The sequence below is a fragment of the Schistocerca serialis genome, chromosome 2 (genome assembly GCF_023864345.2).
Source record: "Schistocerca serialis cubense isolate TAMUIC-IGC-003099 chromosome 2, iqSchSeri2.2, whole genome shotgun sequence".
In the NCBI taxonomy this organism is placed as follows: domain Eukaryota; kingdom Metazoa; phylum Arthropoda; class Insecta; order Orthoptera; family Acrididae; genus Schistocerca; species Schistocerca serialis.
This window is the reverse complement of record NC_064639.1, coordinates 169,800,981-169,826,145: the sequence shown is the minus strand read 5'-3', so window position 1 is coordinate 169,826,145 and position 25,165 is coordinate 169,800,981. Positions and strand designations below refer to the sequence as shown.

General features: G+C 42.9%; 1 protein-coding gene and 1 non-coding gene across 2 annotated transcripts in view; one reads left to right on the top strand and one right to left on the bottom strand.

The window, feature by feature from the left end:
- Positions 1–25,165, top strand: part of LOC126456881 (phosphoinositide 3-kinase adapter protein 1) — a 474,593-nt gene that overhangs the window by 161,449 nt on the left and 287,979 nt on the right. The window lies entirely within an intron of this gene.
- On the bottom strand, positions 10,654–10,725 carry Trnat-cgu (transfer RNA threonine (anticodon CGU)). Its single transcript has one exon. It is a non-coding gene; the product is annotated as a tRNA-Thr (tRNA).

Below are 25,165 nucleotides of genomic sequence, written 5' to 3'. Positions count from 1 at the left end.
CGTATTTATATGAATCAAAAAATTTGTGAACGTCCAGACTGTAAACTCACGAACTGCCACTGGGTATCGACACTTATCTTTAATACGTAGATTACAGTAGATAGTCTGTAGGCTCCAATCTCTCCATCTCAGTTTTTTTCTAAATCTGTCTAGACTGTCTGCCAAAAAACGTGAAGCAGTCAGAAGACATGGTCGGTTGTCAATGCAACTTCGTATATGTACCCACGAGTACCTTTTTTATTTAAGGGTACATCAGCCACCAGAGTGCGTTAGTGTTTAGTGTTATTACCAGGCCTGGTAAGGCGCGCAGGATATTCCGAAACTATTCGTCCAAACTAAGACATGAGGTAGAGAACAATATAACAAATATATTTCAATAAAGAACATATGGTGTCTGAAGTCAACTTGTAATGTTGAGGAACGTTTCGACACTGGAGCTGACGTAAGCAGTTGTGTCGGTTCCGCTGACTGTACGAGGTGCATTCAAGTTCTAAGGCCTCTGTTTTGTTTTCTACGGACTGGAAAGAGATAGAAACATGCGCATTGTTTTAAAATGAGGCCGCGTTCATTGTCAATACGTCCCAGAGATGGCAGCACTGTACGGCAGATGGAATTTTACCGCCAGCGGCGAGAATGAGAACTGTTTTAAATACTTAAAATGGCGACGTTTTCCTTACTTGAACAGCGTGCAATCATACGTTTTCTGAATTTGCGTGGTGTGAAACCAATTGAAATTCATCGACAGTTGAAAGAGACATGTGGTGATGGAGTTATGGATGTGTCAAAAGTGCGTTCGTGGGTGCGACAGTTTGATGAAGGCAGAACATCATGTGACAACAAACCGAAACAACCTCGGGCTCGCACAAGCCGGTCTGACGACATGATTGAGAAAGTGGAGAGAATTGTTTTGGGGGATCGCCGAATGACTGTTGAACAGATCGCCTCCAGAGTTGGCATTTCTGTGGGTTCTGTGCACACAATCCTGCATGACGACCTGAAAATGCGAAAACTGTCATCCAGGTGGGTGCCACGAATGCTGACGGACGATCACAGGGCTGCCCATGTGGTATGTTGCCAAGCAATGTTGACGCGCAACGACAGCATGAATGGGACTTCCTTTTCGTCGGTTGTGACAATGGATGAGACGTGGATGCCATTTTTCAATCCAGAAACAAAGCGCCAGTCAGCTCAATGGAAGCACACAGATTCACCGCCACCAAAAAAATTTCGGGTAACCGCCAGTGCTGAAAAAATGATGGTGTCCATGTTCTGGGACAGTGAGGGCGTAATCCTTACCCATTGCGTTCCAAAGGGCACTACGGTAACAGGTGCATCCTACGAAAATGTTTTGAAGAACAAATTCCTTCCTGCACTGCAACAAAAACGTCCGGGAAGGGCTGTGCGTGTGCTGTTTCACCAAGACAACACACCTGCATATCGAGCTAACGTTACGCAACAGTTTCTTCGTGAGAACAACTTTGAAGTGATTCCTCATGCTACCTACTCACCTTACCTGGCTCCTAGTGACTTTTGGCTTTTTCCAACAATGAAAGACACTCTCCGTGGCTGCACATTCACCAGCCGTGCTGCTATTGCCTCAGCGATTTTCCAGTGGTCAAAGCAGACTCCTAAAGAAGCCTTTGCCGCTGCCATGGAATCATGGCGTCAGCGTTGTGAAAAATGTGAACGTCTGCAGGGCGACTACGTCGAGAAGTAACGCCAGTTTCATCGATTTCGGATGAGTAGTTAATTAGAAAAAAAAAATCGGAGGCCTTAGAACTTGAATGCACCTCGTAAATGTGTACTGATATTGAAATATCCGCAGTTCGCGTATTTGGGCGCATGTGAATCTACAAGGTACGTCATCTGTCCAGGTTCCCCCCGTCTGCCCTCGGCTGTAGTGTGTCATATTTGTGCCAACCTTTTACTGCAGTGTTCAAGTGAGTGTTCAGTGTTCTCTTGCGAACAGAAACCAGAATATCGCCGTGTTTTTTAATTGTCTGTCTATTATTTTACCTGTCTGCTTCCTGTGTATTTTATTACCATCACCAACCCTTTGTTTTATGTTTTGAGTCCCACAATTTTCCGCCATTTTACCATTTAAATCACCGATTCTATCATCTGCTTTTATTATTTATTATCTTCAACTTTTTAAACAAATTCTGTACGCTGAAGAGCGGCGTACTAAGTTGCTGCCAACCCGCCCCCTTCGGAAGGGAATTGAAACTCATTAAAGGAAAAAAAAGACGAGGTACTCGACCTCGTGCTCATAAACAATTGGTAATGGCGCGTTTGTTGCCGTTAGAAGTAGTTTATCTCGTAGCGAAATTGAAATACGAGGTGCATTCAAGTTCTAAGGCCTCCGATTTTTTTTCTAATTAACTACTCACCCGAAATCGATGAAACTGGCGTTACTTCTCGACGTAATCGCCCTGCAGACGTACACATTTTTCATAACGCTGACGCCATGATTCCATGGCAGCGGCGAAGGCTTCTTTAGGAGTCTGTTTTGACCACTGGAAAATCGCTGAGGCAATAGCAGCACGGCTGGTGAATGTGCGGCCGCGGAGTCTTTCATTGTTGGAAAAAGCCAAAAGTCACTAGGAGTCAGGTCAGGTGAGTAGGGAGCATGAGGAATCACTTCAAAGTTGTTCTCACGAAGAAACTGTTGCGTAACGTTAGCTCGATATGCAGGTGTGTTGTCTTGGTGAAACAGCACACGCACAGCCCTTCCCGGACGTTTTTGTTGCAGTGCAGGAAGGAATTTGTTCTTCAAAACATTTTCGTAGTATGCACCTGTTACCGTAGTGCCCTTTGGAACGCAATGGGTAAGGATTACGTCCTCGCTGTCCCAGAACATGGACACCATCATTATTTTCAGCACTGGCGGTTACGCGAAATTTTTTTGGTGGCGGTGAATCTGTGTGCTTCCATTGAGCTGACTGGCGCTTTGTATCTGGATTGAAAAATGGCATCCACGTCTCATCCATTGTCACAACCGACGAAAAGAAAGTCCCATTCATGCAGTCGTTGCGCGTCAACATTGCATGGCAACATGCCACACGGGCAGCCATGTGGTCGTCCGTCAGCATTCGTGGCACCCACCTAGATGACACTTTCCGCATTTTCAGGTCGTCATGCCGGATTGTGTGCATAGAACCCACAGAAATGCCAACTCTGGAGGCGATCTGTTCGACAGTCATTCGGCGATCCCCCAAAACAGTTCTCTCCACTTTCTCGATCATGTCGTCAGACCGGCTTGTGCGAGCTTGAGGTTGTTTTGGTTTGTTGTCACGTGATATTCTGTCTTCATTAAACTGTCGCACCCACGAACGCACTTTCGACACATCCATAACTCCATCACCACATGTCTCCTTGTCCGCAGCTCGTGGTCGTGCGGTAGCGTTCTCACTTCCCATGCCCGGGTTCGATTCCAGGCAGGGTCAGGGATTTTCTCTGCCTTGTGATGACTGGGTGTTGTGTGCTGTCCTTAGGTTAGTTAGGTTTAAGTAGTTCTAAGTTCTAGGGGACTGATGACCATAGATGTTAAGTCCCATAGTGCTCAGAACCATTTTTGAGCCTACATGTCTCCTTCAACTGTCGATGAATTGCAATTGGTTTCACACCACGCAAATTCAGAAAACGAATGATTGCACACTCTTCAAGTAAGGAAAACGTCACCATTTTAAGTATTTAAAACAGTTCTCATTCTCGCCGCTGGCGGTAAAATTCCATCTGCCATACGGTGCTGCCATCTCTGGGACGTATTGACAATGAAGGCGGCCCAATGCACATGTTTCTATCTCTTTCCAGTCCAGAGGAAAAAAATCGGAGGCCTTAGAACTTGAATGCACCTTGTAGTTCTTTTGAGTTAGTATGGGTAGAGGTCATTTTTAGCAAATGGAATAGAATAATAAATGGGTCCTTTTACCGACCTCACAACTCAGATGATAATTACTGAAAGACGAAACACACTTGTAGCCCCCCCCCCCCTTCCGAACAGACGCATGAACTCGCCCAGCGCTTTGGACGAAAACTGGTTACTGTGCGTCGGCCACCGCTGAGGCTCTGAGCACTATGGGACTCAACTTCTGAGGTCATCAGCCCCCTAGAACTTAGAACTACTTAAACCTAACCAACCTAAGGACATCACACACATCTATGCCCGAGGCAGGATTCGAACCTGCGACCGTAGCGGTCTCGCAGTTCCAGACTGTAGCGCCTAGAACCGCCGGCCGGCCGCATTCTGCCCGAACTGCTCCTGCAGTCATGGCATGCGCAGCCATCGAGTATGACTTCAAGTCAGGCTGGTAGTGCTCGAGGGAATTCTGACAGCACAACGGTCTGTCACTGAAACCCTGCCACTCATGTGTTACCTCTCATGTGATAGTATCATGCTGTCATTTCTCAATAGGGAAATGCTCATCCACACATATCAGGTGTGTCTATGAACTACCGTGGCCATCAAGGTCCTCGTATCTCATAGTGCATGACTGGGGCCAACTGAGACGTCAGCTCCGTCCCAGTGCAAACATCTAGGTTAACAGGATCTTTTACAACAGTTGACCGAAGCAGTTACCACAGTTGTGGGCCAGCTTTCCATAGAGGATAGAATGGCTTTGTGACACGCTTCCCAACGAGTCAGTACGTGCGTCCTGGCCAGAGGGAGTGCTGCGTCTTACTGCCAACGCCTGTGTAAATTTGACTCGATTTCGTAATCACTGAAGTAACAGCAGTTACCCTGTCAACACGTTAAGTCTGCTTTCCTCCTCCCCTTCTGGGCGCTTCACGTTTTTGTTCGGCACTGCGTTATGAAGAGAGGCTATTATCACAAGTCTGAATCCGAGCAATGTTTTTATTTTCATTACAGATTACAATTTATTAAAAAAATTGCAGCTTTAAATATGAAATCACAGAACAGATTATCAGATAAACAGCTGAGTGGAAGGCAGCGCCGTGGAATATGATGTTTGCGGATGATGTGGTTCTTTGTGAGCAGATCATCGACAGACTTGAGGAAAAGCTGGAGGATTGGAGGAAGGCACTTGTAGGAAGAGGGATGAAAATTAGCGCCGGTCGGAGTCGCCGTGCGGTTCTAGGCGCTACAGTTTGGAGCCGAGCGACCGCTACGGTCGCAGGTTCGAATCCTGCCTCGGGCATGGATGTATGTGATGTCCTTAGGTTGGTTAGGTTTAAGTAGTTCTGAGTTCTAGGCGACTGATGACCTCAGAAGTTAAGTCGCTTAGTGCTCAGAGCCATTTGAACCATTTGAAAATTAGCAGGACAAAGAATATTTAGCACTGAAGGATGGGCAGATGAGGTCTTGCAAGATCCAGGATGATGAGCTGAAATTGGTCTGCAAATTTAAATACCTGGGGTCGTACATACAAAGGGACGGAGGACTCGAAAGCGAGATACAACACCGAATAAATTGCGGTTGGAACAACTGGAGGAAAATGAGTGGAGTGTTGTGTGACAAGGTGAGCATTGGGTTGGAAGGGAAAGTTCACAAGTCGGTGGTAAGGCCTGCTATGATATACGGGGCAGAGACATGACCAATCACAGTAGCCCAGGAAAGGAAGTTGGAAGTGGCGGAAAGGAGGATGCTGAGGTGGATGTGTGGGGTAACAAGGAAGGACAGGATTAGAAATGAATTTGTTACAGGAGCTGTGAAAGTGGGACCCACCGGGAAAAAGATATGAGAGAGCAGACTAAGGTGGTACGGACACTTACAGAGAAAAGGAGAAGAGTATAATTGGAAACAGAGTTGAAGATACAAAGATTGAAGGAGCGAGAAAGAGAGGAAGACCGAAGGTGAGGTGGAAGGATAAGATATCCGGGGACCTAAGGGAGAAAGGATGGAAGAAGGAAGAGGCAATGGACAGAGTAATATGGAGGAGATGGATCCAGAAGAGCAACGCCGACCCTACGTGACGTGGGACAAGGCGATGATAAAGAAGAAGAAGGAGAAGCTGAATGGAAGGCAAAAAGAATTAATCAAATCTTACATAAACTTTCCACCCTTTTTCCGTGCAGTAACTCAGAAACAATATTTTATCCATTTGTTTCGCTGACAATCTGTTACATGACTTTCGGTAACGTGCTGCCTGTCTTTGAAAATAAACGTGTCATCCTGTACTTACTTATATGTAACGAAGGGTACGGGATATGAATGACCCAAGTCCAGTTTTAAAAATGTTACAGAACAGCTTTTTTTGCTATTGAAATCTTTTATTGATCTTTTAGTTCTGCAACAGTTACACGCATTTTGCAAACCAACAAACATTAATTAATATTCTACACGTTCAAAAATGATTCAAATAGCTCTGAGCACTATGGGACTTAACATCTGAGGTCATCAGTCCCCTAGACTTGGAACTACTTAAACCTAACTAACCTAAGGACATCACACACATCCATGCCCATGGCAGGGTTCGAACCTGCGACCGTAGCAGCAGCGCGGTTCCAGACTGAAGCGCCTAGAACCGCTCGGCCACAGTGGCCGGCATTCTACAAGTATATTTACTCAATCTTTCGTTGCCATGAAAATATTAAAGTTCGCATTAAATAGGTGTGTATGTTACATATGATGCATTATTTGTTGGGGAGGCCTCTTTGAAGAAACTGAACATTTTACTTTTACGTAGTTATACAGAGAGCTATACTTTAGTTGTATGACTGTTTCTACTGGGAAAGGAGGCAATATGTTGCTTAATGGCATCGTTTCATCACTTAATTTTCATGGCCTGTTCCCATGTTTCCATCTCATCCCTCTAGTTCCAATACTAGACACTAAAAATTGGATCTTACTTTTTGATATATCGTGCATCCCTGAAATGCATTACGATAAACTAAAACTTCTTTCGTTCCACCCCCTATTTGCCCTCGAACGCTGTAATTGTAGATTGCATTGTTTAGTATTACTTCACAGTCACCTCCCTTAGGCGATCTACACTGTATTGGAAATTGAGAAATGAGACTACATAAACAAGCATTCCGTAAATCTACAGATACCATGTAACCTCCCCACAAAATAAAAATATTAATTTAGTGTAACCTCAAAACAGAAAAATTCCTAAACTTCTCAACAGTAAAAAATTATAATTATGTCGTTCACATTCAGTGTAACGTCCCAACATAAAATAAATTCAGTAACCTGGTAATAATACAATGTAACTAACCTCTCAATTAAATTGTCGCTCACTTATAACTTTTCAATAATTGACTGTGAATTTAACCTGGTAAATTTTGGACGTCAGCAGTGCTGCGTCATGGCCCTGAAAGATCATTCTGAATAAAAAAGAAAAATTCTTGCCTCAATGAAGTCGCCGGATAACGCATATATATCTGCTCTTACAATAAATTTTTCTGGCACAGCCCTGTGCAATGCTGGCCGATAGATTTGTCATTTATGAAAGGAAACAACTGATTTTTCTTTTGCAATAATCGGGATGATCATGGATTGGAGAAATTAGTAAATGCTTTAAATTGAAATGAATGGTTGTTAAAAGTTACTTTTTATGAGAAAGATTATTATGAGGAGATTTTTTAAAACATTTACATGGGACTTGAGATAACAATACTACATATGCGCGAGGCTGCTTTTTTTTTTCCTTATACAATAATGCTCAGGCTCCGGCATCGCTGCACAACGACCGGCCCAGCCAACACGATACACCAAACCAGACTAGACTGCTCGCTAGCAACTACTTACTGCTACAGCTACACAGTTCCTACTGCAGTCAACACTGCTCTCTGGTCTGAGATTCTCTTATACCTTACATATCGCAGGCAGCGCGGGAGCAATACATCGAAATTACATCTGCTCGGACCTCTTACAACCATTACTCTGAATTGTTTTAAAATAATTTGTCGTGTAACTTCAGGTACGTCGTCAAAACATTATAACCTACAATGGGAATTTTATCCCATCTCATGAGACATTAATTTAATCTTTTTATTTACATCATATAAGCAGCCATGCCTTTTTTTCTTTCCTTCATTAGCTGGTGACGTCCTTGTATATTTTCTCTACAAGCATCACTTAATGGCTCATCATTTCCATGTCAGTATTGCAGAAACTTTAGTGTGCTACATAAAGACATGCACACAAAATATCAAAGTGCCAACAATGCAAATAATTACAACAATGTCTGACAACTATTTGTTTGGGCTTCAATTTTATCATTATTTGCTTTGAAGCCCAGCATACAATTGACAAAGCCTTTTTTCCCTGTGTCCGTATGAACTGAGCCCTTTCTTTCCCTGTACAGCTGACTGAGTTAGGCTTTTCCTACTTACTATTGTAGTAAATATTGGATCTCTTCCGTTCTTTAATATACTGGTGAAATTGATAAAATGGACTAAGCTCTTTCTTTCTCTAAGCCCTAACTCTCTAGTCTCCCTTCCACTATCTTATTACGTAAATAATTTCACATTGCTGTTTTAGTAATTTTCTTAAACGCATTTTCATGTCTGAAGCATTTCGCAAACTCTTCAAGTGTTTGAAACAGATTTTGCACCAAAATTGGTAATAACGAAATGCCCCCCGAGATTCATTTTGGTAGGCGCCATTCTGTTGGCATATTTTATTCCTGCAATTAAACAATTTTAAACAACAAAAACAAACATACAAGTCCAATCGTGCAGCTCTGTTTCAAAGACCAACAGACATAAGCATCGACCTAAAAATTCTTAAATGCAACAATTATGGTAATACATAATAGGAAGAATTTACCACATACAAAAAAAACGGTAGGAGAAGGAAAACAAATAATCGACGAATACACAGCACTCTGCAATGAAACCCTGTTCTCAACTAAAAAAAAAAAAAAAAAAAAAAAATAAACCTATCAGAGGATCAAGGCACGTACACACACACACACACACACACACACACACACACGGTAAGCCCGCTGCCATTACGTTAAACAAGATGGCGGAACAAATTAATATCTGTTAAATAGTGAAACAGTGCGTGTTAAAAAGTACACTTTTCTTACCCTTTAGAGTGTAGAGGGGTGAGGAAGCAGAATCAACAAAAGGTAAGTATATTCAGTTTTCATAAACAGGCCCCTTTCCCACTCACCAATTTACAAAGCACACTCAAACATTTTCAAAAATTATTAATTTAACTTAAAAAACGATTGGTAAAAGAATCATTGTTGACAGCAAAACATAACATTAGCAAAACAGGAGGAACCAATAGTTTCATTTCAGGCCTAACATCGATAAATATACCTTAAGTAATACTGAAAAATCGTGAGTAATTGCAGGTGATCAACTGGAGCGAAATATCGGCTGTACTGCAAATGGCAGACGGTCGCATAAACTTCAGTATGTGATAGTGAGGTACATACTTTTCTGATAGTATTTTTACAGTTGTAAATAGCACAATCTCAAAATTGTGTGTTATTATCGTGCAAAATTTCTTTACATGTTACTCGACAGAAAACAAATGAATCCACTGACCACGGTGTTAACTGCGCCAAAACATGTTCGGCTGGAAAATAAGAATAACTCGCGTTAGCTCAAGGCAGAAACGTATTTCCATATATATGTTTTAGGAAGCAAACACGGAAAAAAAGAAGGATCAGCTAAAACATCAAAATATTTTCCGTAATCTGGGCGACGTTATTCGCAAAAATGCACGATGTTTGCATATTCCATAGTGACTTTATTTGCTTTATTAAAAACAGTAGTCGAAGTCAATCTGGAGCATTTTTTTTTCCATCTTTCACAGGCTCTCATACGAAATCCAAGTTCCGTTAGTCTTGTTAACGTATCGATCTTTTTGTACAAGTCGTTTGTGTCTGAATGCGTGTGCAATATCAATAGCGAGGCCAGACACCTATTTTGTGCCATTCTTCATATCTTCTTCTTACCTTTGTTCCGCATTCCTTGTTTGGCTGAAACTAATCGTACCCCTTTTGATTTTGCTGAACGTGAGTCCTGCCCCATCCCGTTGTCGGAGCTGACAATCCAGTGATAGAGCGCGTACATGCAAACAGAAAGGTCGCAGGATCGAATGCCGGTCGTACCATGTAAATGTTCATTTTGTCTTTAACTAGCATCCACCTCTGAATTATGTGTAGTTTCTCCAGGACCTACACATGGTTCGGATTCCACGTCAAATTGTAGGTCCCTAGGTCCCATTATCTCGGATTGTTTACTGGCACTGGTAGACTTGCACCAGCCCGTTGAGTAATGTAGATAATTGATGAGGTTGGCAACTTAACCAGACGACACCTTCTGTAACAGCACTGAGCGCGGTGCTGATTCCAGATATACTTCACACGGCGGAATGAGGAAAGTTATTGATTTAACGGTTCTGTACTGTGTAAAGCCAATACAGCATTGTGTTGTTTTGGTTTGCAAGACCTCGTTAAAAAATGTTTATACGAATTCATTTCTTGCTTCATAATGAGTGAAACAGATACGAAAGTAAATTTATTGTACTGTCGTTCTGTTTAATTCAATCATCTTTTAATTAGACTACAATTTTCCAACATGCAGATTCGGAGCTTTGCTTGCAGTGACTATACAGTATTTTGCATTATTTTATCAGCTTAAGTGCGATACTATCAACTGAAATACATTCAAATAACGAAAACTTACCAATTTAAAATGTATTCTCAGTATTAAAAAAATTAATGCCTCCTGTGAGGTTTGAACTCACGACCCCTGGTTTACGAGACCAGTGCTCTGCCACTGAGCTAAAGAGGCAGATGATACAGTAAGAGTATATAAATAGTTATAATGTACATCGACATGCGTAATACTTTTTAATTCACGAATGAAAATGTATTAGTGGCAGTAATTCATTATACTACAATTCACTTAATTATTGCTCCAGAAAAGTGAACGTTTCTAGGGATCGTGTATGTGGTGCGGCTTTTTCTCGTCAGATTTTAGACACTTGCGGGTCAATGAACGAGGGTGTAATGCTTCCTGTCATAAGTTATCTGTCACGTGCACAAAATGTCTGCCGCCTGCCTTTCATCAGCGTGTCTGCCGCTTGTGACGTCAGCCCGTTAGTGTACGACACGCCGTTCATGTGTCGAAAGACGGACATAAAGAGGAAAGTCAGAGCTACTGTCCAGACGCACACACACTTAACTTTTTCCTTCGCTACGAGTGTGGAGAGCCACTTCAGGCTAACTCAAGTCGCAGACTATTCCACCGTGAACACCCGTAAGAGAGACAAGTTCCGTTCACTTGCAATTATCCTATGGACGTCGTTGGCTGTGTATCTTTTCTTTAGATTATTCAAAAGAGCCTGGCTGTTTCCTTTGGCAGAACCCCACTATTGTTTATGTTACTCCTATTTACGTTGTACGATAACTTCACTCGTTCCTAATTTAGAGCTACAGTATCCCGTAGTAATCTGCCTTTATGCTTATGGAATAGTTAGATTTCTTTTTACTTACAATTAATTATCTTTATGTAAAGAAGGATCGAGAGGAATGTGACAAAAAACAGGAAGCTAAAAGGGCAGGAGGGGATTTAAAAAAAAGTTCGCAAATCCTACTCCGCCACATAGAAATGTCTCAATCCAGTAAAGTTTGAAGAAAATCAGAAAATTTAAGGACTAGCAGCAAATGTGCCCAGTGCCAATGGGTTTGCTGCGCATAAAATAACTTTTGCTGCTGGGTGCCATGATTACCGATTTATTTATTTCTTACACGATGGGAGAAAGAATATCGTGACTAGCAACAGAAAAAGTGTCTTATAACAAATTAAAGGTAACAATCAATGCAGCATCATGTAATAGAAAACATCACGCATAAATGCTGTAATATACGAAAAATATACTGGAAATTGAAAATCATTTCCCGAAAAGCATCGTGTAAGAAATAAATGAAAAGAATGTGATGACTGCATACAGAAAACGTTGTTAACTTACCCACTGTTTTTTGTAGTCGCAGGCTTTCGCCAATCACTTCTAAGAGGTAAAATAGAAAAAAGTATCCAGGATCATTTGTCGTTATATTACTAAACTACTTCACCGGTTCGCCGCTATTCTCTTTGCAACCGAAAGCGGGAAACGGCTCTTAAATTGATAATTTTTTTTATGTTACCATCCAGTGAACAACTTCTATGAAACAGAAATTATTCACATTTGTTTAAACGTTCCTGCCTGGCAACAACTTATGTACAAGTCTGAAACAAACTGTAGTCTCTTAGCTAAGTATTTGAATTTATATACTGTAAAATGGTAGCTTTACTACGCTCCATAATTAGTCCTGTTGGCACAACAATTTTGAGTTTTATTGTTTACAAACTAGTGCCTCTTTTCCTCCACATGAACGAAACAGTATCAGTACTTGGTCTTGTATATTTGGAAAACGAACGTTTCTTTATTAAAGTGGAAGCAGCGTATGCTATTGTTGCTGTTATCCTCTAGTTCATAAGTAGGTTCTGTAATAATAGACATATCAAATTCCAAGTGAGGCTAATAGGTGATTTATTTAAACACACACAGAATTTAGTCATACCATTTTAACTATCACTGCCAGTATGTCAGATTTCTTAGTCACCCAATGTTGTACTCACTTATGATCCCTAACCAGAACACAAATTCCTTCTGAAACTTTTTCTTCTATAGCGAAACAGATTAGGATATTTTTCTGTTCTCGTTTAACTGAAGGAAATAAAATTGATTAGTGATTTTTTTTTTGCCTTATTATATGTTGCCCCTGACATAACACGTGTACCCATTCACCTTGTGTTTTAGCCAAGTGTGATAAAAGAGAAACATGGCATAATTACATACAAAATTACTATATTATCTGCACAAGAGGCATCTTAACATTCAGATTTCTAATCGATGTTGAAAATTTCTCTTTTACAGAAATGCTTTTCTTGCTATTGCAAGTCTACATTTTGTATCTTCTCTACTTAAGTGGTGTTTCCACTTTCACTGTCTCATTTCCTAATCTAATTCCTTCAGCATCGCTTGATTTGATTCGACTACATTCCATTACCCTTGTTGTTCTTCATTTACGTTCGTGTCATAACCTCTTTTCAAGATTTCATCCATTCCGTCCAACTGTTTTACCAAGTCATTTGCTTCATCGGACAGAATTACAGTGCATCAGCAAAGCACAGAGTTTCATTTCTTTTCCCTGAACTGTAATTGCCTCTACATTTCATCGTGGTCTCCTATACTGAGTGAATAACATTGAGGTGGGGTTACGCCCCTCTCTTACTCTCTTTCGCCCCCTTCGACTTTTATAGCTACAGTCTGGTTACGGTACGAATTATAAATAACTGTGGCTAGCTGTCCTTTAGCGTTCCTGTTTTTAAAATTTCAAAGACTATTCCAGTCAACATTACCAAAAGCTTGCTCTAATACTACAAATGCTACCATCGCACGTTTTTCTTTCTTCAGTCTGCGTACGTCGTAGTGTCAGTATTGCACCTCGTGTTCATTTCTCCGGAACCCAAACTGATCTTTCCCGAGGTCGGATTGTACTACCGTTACTCTATTCTTCTGTAAATAATCCGTATCTATATTTAAGCATCTATGAATTATTAAACTAATGCCTTGGTAACATTCACATTGGTATTACTACAGTCTCCTCGAAGTAACTAACGACTTTCTTTTTCGTTCCTTGAGGTAGATTAATGCCGGAATGAGTACTCAACCCAAGACAGAATTTTGCAAACTGGAACTGCACACGGAATGAACTTCCAACATCGCTTGAGTGAAGCTACGTTCAACCGGAGGGCACCAGAAACGCTTAGCCCTGTATAACTTCAGCCGAGTGCGGGAGGTCGCCACCGGAATTCTCTGACAAGCGGAAATGACTTAATTCGGGCGCGGCCGGTGAGCGGATAGCCGGGGCTCAGATGTTTACATTCTCCGGGGCGGCGGTTCGCCTTTGTTCGCCAATTAAGCGCCCGAGGCCGAGGACATAGCGGGCGCTGTGTCCCACGGCGAAACCGGATAGCGGCCGGACGGGGCAAGTAGCAGAGGGAAAGTTCTCCGTCCGTACCGTACTTGGCCAGAGGCTGGTTCGTGGGGAACTAACTATGCAGTAGCTCCAGACACTTGCGATGCGCGTTACGCATCTGTGGAGAGAACTGGCCGAGCAACGTCTCTCTTAGCCACGTGGTATCGGATGAAAAGCATCGATAGTTTGACTTACTGATACTTTGAACAATCAGTGCCGTTGACTTATCGTTACTTTTATATACCGAAGCGTCGTCTTTTCGATACATCTACTTGCCTGTACTCCCTCTTATCGACACTCGTTCTTATCGATACACCGACTTACAGATACTCCAATTATCGGCACACCGACTTAGCGGTACTCAAATTTATCGATATTCTGACTTTTCAATACTTCGACTTACAGATGCTTCTACTTGTCGTCGCTTCTACTTGTCGACACTTTTCTGCTTGTCGACGCTTTTCTGCTTGTCGACGCTTTTCTGCTTGTCGACGCATCTACTTCACGAAGTTTTTACTAGTCTATGATTTGATAAACGATCCGACAGGGTGAAGCAGTTGAGAGAGGCCACCCGTAGACACGACGGGTTCAATGACTGGAAATAACCATTTTTTTCCCCGACAACAGGTTTTATTCAGAATCCCAATACACCATATTATCCCCCACTCGTCATTACTCCGCAGTCTTTTGGCTACAAAACACTATTTTTCACCATAATATGCGTTCAATGCGACGGCCTTACGCCACCTTACTGGGAGGGCCTGTATGAGCGCATGATACCACTTTACTGATAGACGTCGGAGCCAACGTCATGCTGCATAAATAACCTCCCCATCACCCATGTACTGCTTCCCATCGAGTGCATCCTTCATTAGGCCAAACAGGTCGAAATTGGAAGGTCCGAGATCCGGGCTACAGGGTGAATGAGAAAGATCGGCCCAACGAAGTTTGGAGATTTCCTCTCTGGTGCGAAGACTCGTGTGAGGCCTTGCGTTGCCACGGAGAAGAAGAAATTCGTTTGCATTTTTGTGGCGACAAACAAGCTGAAGTCGTTTCTTCAGTTTCCCGAGTATAGCACAGTACACTTCAGAGTTGATTGTTACACCATTAGGGACAACATCAAACATAATAGGCCCCTTCAGAGTCCTAGAAGACGGTTGCCATGACCTTGCTCGCTGGGGGTGCAGCTTCGAACATTTGTTCGCAGCCTCGTAACCTGCAACAAGATCCTTCGTTGCCCTTTACGCTCTTCTGGTAGGTGGCGAGGAACACAGCGAGTACACACCTCTGAGTAACCAAGTGATGGTCAAGTGTGTCAGAACTACACTACCAAGAGAGACATCCAGTTGAGCAGCTATGTGTTTGATTCTGATCCATCGATCGCCCCGAATGAGTGTGTTCCTACGTTCTAAGACTACGGGTCACAGCTGTGTGCTACTGGCCGGCACGCAGGAGATGGGACAAGTTTACGCGGTCTTGTTGCGGTCATGACAGGTGTCTCGCCCAACGACTCACCGTGGATTTGTTGACTGCTAGGTCCACGTAGACTTTGGTTCAAATGGCTCTGAGCACTATCGGACTTAACATCTGTGGTCATCAGTCCCCTAGAACTTAGAACTACTTAAACCTAACTAACCTAAGGACATCACACACATCCATGCCCGAGGCAGGATTCGAACCTGCGACCGTAGCGGTCACGCGGTTCCAGACTGAAGCGCCTAGAACCGCACGGTCACAGCGGCCGGCCCCCGTAGACTTTCTACAAGTGCCTATATTCTGTTTTTAGCCAAAAGAAACTCAATGATCACACTCTGCTTGGAACGCATTGCGTTACAGACGTTTTTTCATTTCGACATTTGACGAACAGCAGTGTTAATAGCAAATGCATTCATATATAACGATGTGGTATTCCAAAGCCCATCTGTGAGAAATAAGGTAGAAATATCTACGCATTACTGTAGGCGTGACCGATATAACTCCACTTTAGTGCCAGTTGTCGTGTTAGGTTGTTCTAAATGGATATTCTATGTATATTGTTCTATATGTATACATTTTTTAATTATAGTTATCTGAAAGTGGTTCAAATGCCTCTAAGCACTATGGGACTTAACATCTGATGTCATCACTCCCCTAGACTTAGAACTACTTAAACCTAACTAACCTAAGGACATCATACACATCCATGCCCGAGGCAGGATTCGAACCTGCGACCGTAGCAGCAGCGCGGTTCCGGACTGTAGCGTCTAAAACCGCTTGACCACAGCGGCCGGCTTTCTTATCTTTGAATCTTGTGTTGTATTTGTGTTTTCTTTTCACATTTACCGTATTTTATCCAAGATTTAATTTTTCATATTTGAAATTATTTCTACACTATTTTATGGAATACTGCTGCAAATCTATACAGCAATAAAGAAGCGCATTATTGTTCGAGTCAAAGAAATGCTGAATATACTTTGATTTTGTGCATCAATGAACGATTTTTTCTAGGAAATGACGTTTTCGACAAATCTTGACGCACCGTCTTGACGTACATTAAAAGCGGTACAAATTTTATGTTAAGCTTTTATTGTATCAGTTATCGTTTCAATGGTATTCGTTCAGAAATATTAAACTCAATTTTTTGAAGGGGGCATTTCACCCCGTTAAAGGGCGTATGGGAAAGTACAAAAAAAATATGTCTCTTTACTTTGCTCTGCACTACAGTATATTGAAAGCCTATCAAGAATCGAAGTGTATCCCCTGGGTAGCTTTATTTGTGAGTCTCTATAATAGATCGCATCTCCAACACCCCACTTTAGTCTTCAGAGTTGAGAATGTGTAGCAATGCTGTGCAGCACAGTGATCTGGCTCTTTCAATAAACGTTTCCTACTATTCATCATTTTGTTTTGCAGCTCCTTGTATTGGCCGTGTTTGCAGTTAAAATTGTAGGATTTGAGGTCCGCCAGTTCTGCAAAACACCGTTTTTTTCTCAGTACCCAAACATGTTTCGGCACCACTGTGCCATCATCAGTGGGTTTTCGTTTTTATTTATTCTTTTCATTTGGTGTGCATGAATTTTCTGGATCACTTGCGTGTTAATTACTACAGGTAGCTTGTCATGTTTCCACACAAGTGATCCAGAAAATTCATGCACACCAAATGAAAAGAATAAATAAAAACGAAAATCCACTGATGATGGCACAGTGGTGCCGAAACATGTTTGCGTACTGAGAAAAAACTGTTTTTTGCATAACTGGAGGATCTCGCATCCAACAAGTTTCCTACTATGTTTATAATGTAGATACGTAACCTTAGGAGCAACACCTCCGGTACGAAGTGCGTACGTACCCCGGTCGCTGCCGCGACCTTCGACTTCGAGCCACTCTGTGACGTCTCCGCCGAAGAGACAACGGGAAGTTCCATCACCGACGCAGTGTTGACAGCGCTGGCCCTTGACGCTATACATCAAGCAAATGGGCTAAGTAGGGGAGCAAGAAAGATCTATTTGTGATTTACGAATAATAGTCGTACGTCGCCAATCGTTCTTTCACTGCGATACTCAGCCCGCTTAGTCGTTTTTGCCGTTCGATAATCGATGCGGAATCGATCTTTTTTCTGACGCGTCGCCTTAACACGCGCACGCAGCGTGTGCTCGTGCCATGCGAGCCGAAGTGCTGACTCAGCAACAGCCGGCCGTTGTGTACATCTGTGTGTGTGTGTGTTTGTGTGTGTGTGTGTGTGTGTGTGTGTGTGTGTGTGTGTGGAGGAACGCGAGTTCGCTCGCGCAGCTGGCCCCTGCTTTGCCCGCTAAATATAGCAGACGTTACGAGCGGCGGCCTGCTAGAAAATATTCGCACATTCCGCAGTGTGCAGTCCCGACGCGGAGAATAGCACCTTCTGCTGTTGTCTCGTATGGCAAGAAGGTGATCCTTCTGTCCCCCACTCCCTTTCTCTCCCCCCCCCCCCTCTCTCTCTCTCTATCTATACACTACTCGTAACATACTGTCGCAGCCGGTGGTCCCCTTGACGGGTTCGTCCTGGCTTGTACGTTCGCTCTCAGCGCCACCTACCGTAACATTTTGACACGCTGCTTCACCACAGTTATACAGTCTACTTCTAGGAAGAGGTTGATAACATAGTCACCACCCAGAGCGGAGAAGATAAACTACGGAAGTCAATGTTTATTTTAGACTAATTCTACAACTAACAATAGGCCGTGTCTAAATGGTCCCGATGTATGTTAATTAAAGCCTAGTTTGCGCGACGACATTGGGTTGCGCCACTCGTTGCGTGGAATGAGTTACACGCAAATAGTTTCATACACTACTGGTCATTAAAATAGCTACACCACGAAGATGACGTGCTACAGACGCGAAATTTAACCGACAGGAAGAAGATGCTGTGATATGAAAATGATTAGCTTTTCAGAGCATTCACACAAATTGGCGCCGGTGGCGACACTTACAACGTGCTGACATGAGGAAAGTTTCCAACCGATTTCTCAGACACAAACAGCAGCTGACCGGCGTTGCCTGGTGAAACGTTGTTGTGATGCAACGTGTAAGGATGAGAAATGCGTACCATCACGTTTCCGACTTTGATAAAGGTCGGATTGTAGCCTATCGCGATTGCGGTTTATCGTATCGCGATATTGCTGCTCAGGTTGGTCGAGATCCAATGACTGTTAGCAGAATATGCAATCGGTGGGTTCAGGAGGGTAATACGGAACGCCGTGCTGGATCCCAACGGCCTCGTATCACTAGCAGTCGAGATGAGAGGCATCTTATATGCTTGGCTGTAACGGATCGTGCAGCCACGTCTCGATCCTTGAGTCAACAACCATCTGCACGAACAGTTTGACGACGTTTGCAGCAGCATGGACTATCAGCTCGGAGACCATGGCTGCGGTTATCCTTGACGCTGCATCACAGACAGGAGCGCCTGCGATGGTGTACTCAACGACGAACCAGGGTGCATGAATGGCAAAACGTCATTTTTTCTGAATCCAGGCTCTGTTTACACCATCATGATGGTCGCATCCGTGTTTGACGACATCGCGGTGAACGCACATTGGAAGCGTGTATTCGTCATCGCCATACTGGCGTAACACCCGGCGTGATGGTATGGGGTGCCGTTGGTTACAATTCTCGGTCACCTCTTGTTCGCATTGATGGCACTTCGAACAGTGGACGTTGCATTTCAGATGTGTTACGACCCGTGGCTCTACCCTTCATTCGATACCTGCTACATTTCAGCAGGATAATGCACGACCGCATGTTGCAGGTCCTGTACGGGCCTTTCTGGATACACTGCTGCCCTGGCCAGCACATTCTCCAGATCTCGCACCAATTGAAAACGTCTGGTCAATGGTGGCCGAGCAACTGGCTCATCACAGCACGCCAGTCACTACTCTTGATGAACTGTGGTATTGCGTTGAAGCTATATGGGTAGCTGTACCTGTACACGCCATCCAAGCTCTGTTTGACTCAATGCCCAGGCGTATGAAGGTCGTTATTACGGCCAGAGGTGGTTGTTCTGGGTACTGATTTCTCAGGATCTATACACTCAAATTGCGTGAAAATGTAATCACATGTCACTTCTAGTATAATATATTTGTCGAATGAATACCCGCTTATCATCTGCATTTCTTCTTGGTGTAGCAATTTTAATGGCCAGTAGTTTATTTGACTGTAGACACGACGAAACCAATGTATACTTCAGTTTAGTCGTTTTGTGGGTCCCTGAGTCGTGTCTGAAATGAGAGTTTTGGCAGCTGTACGTTGCACGGGGTGTGATGGAGTCAAAATTTGTTGCGTGGAATCGGCGCATAAGAATAAAATAAGAAACTTGTTTCGATTCGTGACTGGATGGAGAAAATACGTCAGCTCGGTTGCTCAGCATTCTTGCTGAAATAATTTATAACGGAAGATCCCAGAAGTTCTTTTCATTATCTTAGAATGTCGCCAGAGCTGTTCACGTTTCTTCTAAATAGAGTTAATTATGCGGTAAGGAATAAAGGTACTGTAATGCATGAAGCACTGTCGCCAGAACTGAAATTATACATCATATTGCGTGCATTACAATCGAGAACACTCGGAATGCTATAAGATACGGTTTCAGTTGATGATGACGCTATTTCATCAGCACCAATAATTATTAACATTAACAGTAATAATTTTTAACATTAGCATCGATAATTATTCGAAGCAGGCCGCATTAAGAAGAGAATGGTTTGCAAGCTGTTCTCTTGAAGACAGATCTGTACAGTGGCAATATTTCAAAATTCTAACATATGTGAATGGGGAGAACTGCAGCGAAGTCTTAAATAGATGGATATTGAATAAAGAATGCACCTTCTTGAATTTGTATAGCCTTCCCTCCTGTCAACAATATTCCTTAACAAAGAGTTGGCGAACTCGAACGATGGGATTTTAGTCTTGTAGACGAGAGCATTGCCAGAGCTAGAATTATACTTGCTTATATTTTTCTTAATTGCGTTGTATATGTGCTCGCAACTCAATAAATTTAGCCCTGCAGCTGATATTGTCAAACCATCTATGTTATGATCGCACATTTCGGTCTCAGCGGCAGCAATATGTTGCTTATTTTTGTAATCAGCATGACTGAAATCCCACAAACACCTATGCAAAGCATAGATATCCAAAAATCGAACATTATTTTCCGTCCCTCACTTCATATTTCAGTTTGTCTACACTCTATGAGCACACATAACCTCAAAACTCATGCAACTAGTGTCGTCAAAGTTGGAATACGCCGAAAGTGTTTAGTTTCACCAACGAGTTGCGCAAAGGCGCGGTGTGCATGCGAAGTGGCCGGTAGCGCAGTTGCGTGCAACCTAGTGTCGTCGTGTAAGCTAGGGTTAAAATTGTAACGTCTTACCATGATCTTCTGCTGCGTCATCCCTTCCACGTAATCTCCTACGGAGCGAATACACCGACCCCGACGTCCCTAGTGTTGTGATCAGGCGAAACTACTTTCGTCTGGTCACAACTGTGCGTTCTTTGATCGCTCTGGGAGAAGGCTCCTCAAACTAGAATACATGAAATATTAATTCACTTTATTACAATAACGAGTAAAAGATTTTACTTGCCTTTGACACACTCCTTTGCCATAGGAATATTGGAAAATTTACAACTGTCATGGAATAGCAGAGCGTCACTTCATGCACTAAGAAACAAACTGTTCTCTTGAGGTACGAAATGCAATATTTACAAAGTACATTTCATCAGAAACTTTAACAGTCACTGCCCTACTCGATGATGTTGATTGCTGTAGCTGAGGTCTCGAACTGGGCAGAGCTCCATACTAAACAGACGTCACCAAGAGGCGGTACTATGCTAAGAGAGGCGTAGTATACAGGAGCGCCTCCCATATGTCGTTGCGGTATGCGGTTTTTAGCAGATACTTCCTGAATAATGTCGAAAGAGGTAGAGCATTATCCTGGTGGAGTACCCAGTCGTTCGTAATTCACTTCTGTGGACGTTTTCTTCTCAGGTCCTTTCCTCGAACACCTTAAAACATCGCGACAGAACTCTCTATTGACCGTCTGACCAGAAGGCGGAACTCTTTATGAACAAAGCTGTCAAAACATTAAAAAACCATCAACCATCACTTATATTATTCTTCACTTGTCGACCCCTTTTTTGACCGAGGCGAAGAAGGAATGCTGCTTAATTTCAGGATAATAGCCATGAACACAACTTTCGTCACCAGTGACATCCTTTGAAAGTAAGCCTGGGTTGTCTTGAAGGAGTTGCTTAAGTTCCCTGCAGACCCGACACGATGTTGCTTCTGATCGTCTCGAAGCAGTCGTGGCAAAAAAACTTTGTCGCAGTCCTCTCACGTTCAGTTATTTCGACACAATACGGTCACATCTAACAACTCATTCCCAAGGTGTTGCAGAAGTGTTGATGGTCTCTTTACGATCTTGCAGAATCACATTTTGCAACGTGATGCATTTATCTAGAACGGTCATCACTAGTCGTTATTCGCCCGCTTTCGAAACTTGTACCAGTCGTTTATCTGCGTCTGACGTAAAGCGTTGTCTTCAAAAGTCTGCTTCCCCCATTAGATGCGATTCGGAGTGGTTTTCCTAAGTCGAATGTTACGTGATATTGATGTAATGATACCGATTCGAATCGCTACTTGCCACTACGTCAACTACGTTTTCAAAGAATCCAGCGAAATGTTCGGTAGGTTTCAGTACGACTGCCTTATTATTATTACTATCATTATTATAAAACAGTTAGAAAATACCTGTGTTCTTCGTTGACGGGCTAAAATATTTTAGCAAACTTATCTGTTTTTGTAATGTTCTCCTCATTCACTGTAAGTGTGAGGAAGAATTTCAGAGTCTGTTAGTGAAAGTAAATTATCTAGGAAAGGAATGTATGGACGAAAAAAGATGGCCCATTGTGACAGGTGCGACGGAAGGCCAGGATTCTCAAGATTTTTATGAACGCACGCAGCAGGTTTCAAGCGGAAGAAGTTTTACATGCAAGACCCGGGAACTTTCACAAATATAGCCGACAGCAATTCTCTTTCTGGCCGGCCGGAGTGGCCGAGCGGTTCTAGGCGCTTCAGTCTGGAACAGCGAGACCGTTGCGGTCACACGTTCGAATCCTGCCTCGGGCATGGATGTGTGTATTGTCATTAGGTTAGTTAGGATTAAGTAGTTCTAAGTATGGGCAATAGGAGGAAATAAGGAAATAAAAATTGTGCTGAATGGAGAAACACTAGAACAGGTGCAAAATTTTAAGTATCTTGGAAGCAGGATAGACACCGACTGGAAGTGCACCACAGAAATTAAAACAAGGATAGCAGTGGCAAAAGAGGCGTTTTATAAGAAAAGGAGAATCTTCTGCAGCGGTCTGGACAGAGAACTCAGAAAGAGACTCATAAAATGTCTTGTATGGAGTGTTCATCTATATGGCGCTGAAACATGGACTATGAGGAAAAAAGACAGAGAAAGGCTGGAGGCTTTTGAGATCTGGACATGGCGGAAGATGGAAAGAATAAGTTGGATGGACAGAGTAAAAAATGAAGACGTACTGAGAAGAGTGGGAGAGAAAAGGCAGTTACTAGATGTAATAAAGAGAAGAAAAAGAAATTGGATTGGGCATATATTAAGAAAGAATGACGGACTGATAAAAACAGTTTTAGAAGGTTATGTAGAAGGGAAAAGGAAGCGAGGAAGGAAGAGATTCCAGATACTGGATGACATGATGGACGGTAAAACATGCAGCAGCCTTAAGAAGGAAGCAATGGATCGCAGAAAATGGAGAGGCAAAGGACCTGCTAATATAGCAGATAACTGATGATGATGAGTTCTAAGTTCTAGGAGACTGATGACCTCAGATGTTAAGTCCCATAGTGCTCGGAGCCAATTCTCTTTCTGGCCGAGAGTGTTGCTCGACAAATGCCGATCCATAACGGGAAAAAGATAATCTGGTACTCAGCTGTGATGTTCCAACAGATGACATCGGTTTCCCAGAGCACCGAAGAATCGAGAATTTCTCGGTTCTCGGATTTTCCGCTGTTACTCCAATCTCCCATCTAGCACTGCAGTGTCATGTTTGCCGCGTTGGATTAATTCGTACCAAAGAACGCCTGGCTAAAGGCGACCAGCGCGCGTCTACAATGGTCGTCTTCTTCCAGCTATATATGTCTCCGTTAGGCTGATGGAGAATCATATCAAGCACAGCGACCGGATTAGTATTCCGAGGTGAGGCGGTTATCCGAGAGTTACTGCTAAATAAATGGCGGTGACGTCACGCGGAGTCGTAAACTTGTCCGGAGCTGCGAGGAGCATCTGGGAACAAGGTACACTAGTAGTTACCGTGCAGGCCACGAGTTGGCGCTGACGCATCAGCAGCGCTTTATGTCCGCTCGCGGGGCAGGCGCGCTCATGAAGTTCCCTCACATCGGGAAAATTTTAACCAATGGGGCGACTAGCTGCAACGCTGGAGAGAAGAAGTTTCTCATGGAGCTCATTCCTCTGCACCATCTGGGGCAGTGGAGTATCATCACTGAACGTAAAGGAGGAGAAAATTGGTAATGAGGACACATACATACTACACATACAAGCTGCCGTAAGGTCCATGACAGAGGGAACTTTATAGCACTTATACTGGTCTCCGTTTCACTAGCAAATGGAACAAAGTTGAAACGACTAGTTATGTTGTTGTTGTGGTCTTCAGTCCTGAGACTGGTTTGATGCAGCTCTCCATGCTGCCCTATCCTGTGCAAGCTTCTTCATCTCCCAGTACCTACTGCAGCCTACATCCTTCTGAATCTGCTTAGTGTATTCATCTCTTGGTCTCCCTCTACGATTTTTACCCTCCACACTGCCCTCCAGGACTAAATTAGTGATCCATTGATGCCTCAGAACATGTCCTACCAACCAATCCCTTCTTGTTGTCAAGTTGTGCCACAAACTTCTCTTCTCCCCAACCCTGTTCAATACAACCCCATTAGTTATGTGAGCTACCCATCTAATCTTCAGCATTCTTCTGTAGCACCACATTTCGAAAGCTTCTATTCTCTTCTTGTCTAAACTATTTATCGTCCATGTTTCACTTCCATACATTGCTACACTCCGTACAAATACTTTCAGAAACGACTTCCTGACACCTAAATCTATGCTCGATGTTAAGAAATTTCTCTTCTTCAGAAACGCTTTCCTTTTATATCCTCTCTACTTCGAGCATCATCAGTTATTTTGCTCCCCAAATAGCAAAACTCCTTTACTACTTTAAGTGTCTCATTTCCTAATCAAATTCCCTCAACATCACCCGACTTAATTAGACTACATTCCATTATCCTTGTTTTGCTTTTGTTGATGTTCATCTTGTACCCTCCTTTCAAGACACTGTCCATTCCGTTCAACTGCTCTTCCAAGTCCTTTGTTGTCTCTGACAGAATTACAATGTCATCGGCGAACCTTAAAAGTTTTTATTTCTTCTCCATGGATTTTAATACCTACTCCGAACTTTTCTTTTGTTTCCTATACTGCTTGCTCAATACACAGATTGAATAGCATCGGGGAGAGGCTACAAGCTTGTCTCACTCCCTTCCCAACCACTGCTTCCCTTTCATGCCCCTCGACTCTTATATCTGCCGTCTGGTATCTGTACAAATTGTAAATAGCATTTCGCTCCCTGTATTTTACCCCTGCCACCTTTAGAATTTGAAAGAGAGTATTCCA